Raw genomic sequence first — 4,986 nt, 5'->3', positions numbered from 1 at the left:
AGCGGCCACTGCACTCCACTCATGGGCGACAGAGTGAGACTCCAACTCAAAAAAAAAAAATGAGTCTAAACCTGGTCAACTACCAGGGAGGCTGAGGTAGGAGGATCACTTGAGCCCAGGTGTTTGAGGCTGCAGCGAGCTAGGATTGCACCACTGCGTTCCAGCCTGGGAGACAGAGCAAGACCCTCTCTAAAAACAAAACAACAACAAAAATAAGCCTCGTTCTAAATACTTGCAATGAAGTATTAAAGCATACAGAATTCTAAGAATCAAGCCGGGTATAGTAGTTCACGTCTGTAATCCCAGCACTTTGGAAGGGTGAGGCAAGAGGATTGCGTGAGCCCAGAAGTTCAAGACCAGCCTGGACAACATAGTGAGACCTCGTCTCTACAAAAAAATCAAAACATTAGCTGGCTATGATGGTATGTGCCTGTAATCCCAGCTACTTGAAAGGCTGAGGTAGAAGGACCGCCCAAACCCAGGAGTTTGAGACTAACATGGGCAATTTGATGAGATTTTGTCTCTACAATAAATAAAAAAAATTAGCTGAGCATGGTGGTGTGCACCTGTAGTTCCAGCTACTTGGAAGGCTGAGGCAGAAGGATCGCCTGTCGAGGGTGTGGTAGCCATGAGCACACCACTGCACTCCAGCCTGGGCAACAGATTGAGATTCTGATTCCAAAAAAAAAAAGTTTTAAAAAATTATTTCTTCTAGGCTCTGGAATTTAGAACAAAAATAAAATCCTCTGTGCCACCCAGCTGGTGCCTCCCAGGTGTAAAGTCACATTTTCATGCCAACATAGAGCCCTCATTTTTTTTTCACTTTTCTGTCTCTCTTCAATGACAACTAATCTCAAAACATCTTTGGCGCTGTTGGCTTCAGTCTTTTTTTGGCCGAAATTGAAAAACAGGCAAGGTTCTCATAAATGTATAGATTTTGGTCCCCTTTTGGGGAAGGAAGAGATGCCTCTGACATACAATTTTGGGAAATAGTACAAAAAAGCGCCTCCTTTAATATTTGGAAGAATGCCTATTGCAAGAGCTCACAGATAATAGAAAACTCTTGATGGGGGCATTCATTACTTCCTTGCTATTTGAATTGTTTAACAAAATGAATACTCATTGATGGAGCTATTCCACAGTCAGTGTTCCATGAAGTTTCCTATTGTCAGATTTTATTTTAGTTGAGAAGATTTAGGTAGGGATACTTTTTATTGTGTGTGTGTGTGTGTGTGTGTGTGTGTGTGTGTGTGCGCGCGCGCGCACGTGCATACACACACACGCACACACACATCTTGTGCCTTTGGTCTGTGTGTCTGGAGTTTTTTCTCCCTGGCAAAGCTGGTACTTTTCCTTCTAAATGGCTTTAAGTGACTCATGTCATTTTACCTCACACTATTCGTGTTAAGTCATGAAGCTAAAATAAATACAGATATTTCAGAAACAAGTGAGTTCTTGGTGGAAAGTTAGATTCCAGGGCTGTTCTGTTTGCTGCTCTGTTGGCTTCAGCCCTGCTCTGGGGGAGGTAAAGACTTGGCTGTCATCTCTGAGTAGGTCCGTCAGCTCTCTTGCAGTATGTGTTCTGTGGCCAGTGGCCAGCCCTAGTGCCCATCAGCCACTCTCTTTTTTTTTTTTTTAATAATTAAGATGGGGTCTCCCTATGTTACCCAGGCTGGCCTCGAACTCCTGGCCTCAAGCGATCTTCCTGCCTTGGCCTCCCAAAGTGCTGGGTTTGCAGGCATGAACCCCCAGGCCTAGCCCCCACCATCCTCTTGATTGACAAGAAGATGCGTGATGGTGGGGGGATACCCGTGAAATTCCTCAAGCCCATGGGCTTTGAGACAGTGGCATCATCCTCATGAATAAGAACATATTCATGTCCCTGGCTTCCTCCCAAATGGCCTGAGATTCCTGCCAGAAGGAACGGAGAACAGATGAGTCTCCATCTTCCAGAAAATTGTCTTATTTTTATCACCTTGAATGCTTATCCTCCGAGGAGGCAAGGCCAGAGGGCCCACAGAGAGAGGTCTAGGATCAGGGGTAGCAGGAGGGGGTGGAACCTGATTTCTCTCTGCCCGCGACATTCTTGCCACGAACCCACTTTTTGTACCCCAGTGCCTGGGTCATGTGGGACCCGGTGAAGACACCCAATCACTGTTAAGAAAAATGAATGAAGCCGGGCTCGGTGGCTCAGCCTGTAATCCCGCGCCTTTGGGAGGCTGAGCCCGCGGATTCAAGACTCGCCTGGGCAACTTGGCCAGACCTCATCTCTACAATAAGTCAAAGATGAGCCGGGCGCAGTAGCGCGCGCCTGTAGTTCCAGCTCCTTGGAAGGCTGAGGCGAAAGGATTGCCAGAGACCAGCAGGTCGAGGCTGCGGTGGCCGGGAGCGGCCACTGCACTCCAGTCTGGGTGACAGAATGAGACTCCAACTCAAAAAAAAAAAAAAGAAGAATGAATCTTCCCACGTGACCTTGGACAAAGCAGCCAGCCTCCCCAGATTTTTATTTCCTTTTCTGCAAAATGAAACAACAGGCTAGAGTGAGCTCTGTTTTTCCTCTCGGCTTGAGTATTCTTTGATTTGAGAAAGAACTTTCTAAATTTAACTATTATCACTTCTATGTCAGCATGCTCGGGGTAGGGATATATTCCAAGAGAAGAGTTTTAAAATTTTATCTTCCCAGAGAAAGGAAATTTCATCTTTCTTCTTAGGGTAACACTTAGGAGCTGGGGGTTGGGTGAGGAAGAAAAGCAGAATCCGGGAGATTAGTCATCGACCTAGAATTAGAGTCTATAGATGACTGCTTGTCACAGCCTCAGGTAACTTTTGTGACATCAGGAATATTTTGGTAAGGAGGACAGGAGAACGCGCTGTCAAAAAAAAAAAATCTCTACAAAAGAGAAGAATCGGTACTCAATCTGCTGCCTGGACTGGGCTTGGTGGCTCAGCCTGTCATCCCAGCACTTTGGGAGGCCTAGGTGAGTGGATTGCCAGAGCCTGAGGGTTCGAGACCAGCCTGGGCAACTTGATGAGACCTTGTCTCTACAATAAATAAAAAATTAGCTAGGCGTGGTAGGGTGCGCATGTAGTTCCGGTTACTTGGAAGGTTGAGATGGAAGAATCACCGGAGTCCAGCAGGTTGATGCTGGGGTGGCCGTGAGCGTGCCACTGCATTCCAGCCTGGGCAATGGAGTGAGACTCCGACTCAAAAAAAAAAAAAAGAATAGTATGTACATATGTGCACTTACAAGACCTCCATGCCTCTAATCCCAGCAGTTTGAGGAGGGTTGCTTGAGCCCAGGAGTTTGAGACCAGCCTAAGCGACATAGTGAGACCCTGTCTCTACAAAGAAAAAGAAAAGAAAATGCCAAGTGTGGTGCCGTACACCTGTAGTCCCAGCTACTCAGGAGGCTGAGGCATAAAGGATTGCCTAAACCCAGGAGGTCAAGGCTGCGGTGAGCCATGATTGTGCCATGGCACTCCAGCCTGGGTAACAGAGTGAGACTCCGACTCAATAAAAAAAGTAAAAGACCTCCATGCTTTTTACAGTGTATTAAATGTATCAGTTATAAAGGATTTTGATCAATTTGTGTTTAACGAGCAAAGCAAAGCAAAACAAACAAAAGAGGAAATCTGAGATAGACAAAGTTTTCCTTCTCTGATAAGTCGTTTGTTCTGGGAAGCTTTGGGGTGGCGGGTCACACCACCACAGCTGCCTTCTAACAGAACAATGAGACAGCTTGTTTGGGTGCTATTTTACAGCTGGGCCGCTTCCGGTACAGGCAAGGCTCGGCATCAAATGGAAGTGTAATCGTAGAGCTGTTGAAATGTTGTTTTCACTTCTGGAGAAGGGTGTGTACTTATTACCAAATCCCAAGAAAGACACAATGGAGCCAGGAGTAAACTTATACCTGGGAGCCCTGATTTGAGGATTATCCTTTTTCTGTTGAATTATCAATCACTTTTGATTCTTTTTTTTTTTTTTTGAGTTGGAGTCTCACTCTGTCACCCAGACTGGAGTGCAAAGGCCACTTGGAGCCTCGACCTGCTGGGCTCCCGCGATCCTTCCGCCTCAGCCTTCCAAATAGCTGGAACTACAGGCGTGCGCTACCACGCCCAGCTCATTTTTGATTTATTGTAGAGATGAGGTCTCGCCAAGTTGCCCAGGCGGGTCTCGAACCCACGGGCTCAGGCAATCCACTCACCTCAGCCTCCCAAAGGCGCGGGATTACAGGCTGAGCCACCGAGCCCAGCTCACTTTTGATTCTTAACGCTATAGAAGGACACACAGAATTTTGTTGTTGGACAGACACTCAGGGCATTTGATCCAGAGCCTGCATTGGGGAAGAGGACTAGGAGATAAGAGATAGGACTAGATTCTAATTTGGTCTGAAGATACTGGTCTAAATCGGTGTTTCTCGAGTTTTGTTCATTACTTCTCCCAGTAAGTTTGTTTTTTTTTTTTTTGAGTTGGAGTCTCACTCTGTCACCCAGGCTGGAGTGCAGTGAGACACTCACAGCCACCCCAGTGTCGACCTGCTGGGCTCTGGCGATCATTCCACCCTAGCCTTCCAAGTAGCCAGAACTACAGGCGTGCGCTAGCTACCACGTCCGACTAATTTTTGGATTTATTGAAGAGACGAGGTCTGGCCAAGTTGCCCAGGCTGGTCTTGAACCCATGGGCTTAGGCAATCCACTCGCCTCGGCCTCCCAAAGTGCTGGGACCACAGGCTGAGCCACTGAGCCCGGCCTTTAGGAGGCTTTTAAAGACATTTTTTCCCCAAATTGTCCCCTCCCACAAAATGCTAATATCATTACATATCCTGAACATCGACTTGTGTACGGCGTGGACATCTGACATTTAAAATGCATGAAAGAGCTGGGCTTGGTGGCTCAGCCTGTAATCCCGCGCCTTTGGGAGGCTGAGGTGAGTGGATTGACTGAGCCTGCGGGTACGAGACCCGCCAGGGCAGCGAGACCTCATCT

The sequence above is a fragment of the Carlito syrichta genome, unplaced genomic scaffold (genome assembly GCF_000164805.1).
Source record: "Carlito syrichta isolate Samal-C Ts95f unplaced genomic scaffold, Tarsius_syrichta-2.0.1 Scaffold304746, whole genome shotgun sequence".
NCBI lineage: Eukaryota > Metazoa > Chordata > Mammalia > Primates > Tarsiidae > Carlito > Carlito syrichta.
Note: the sequence above shows the minus strand (reverse complement) of the source record.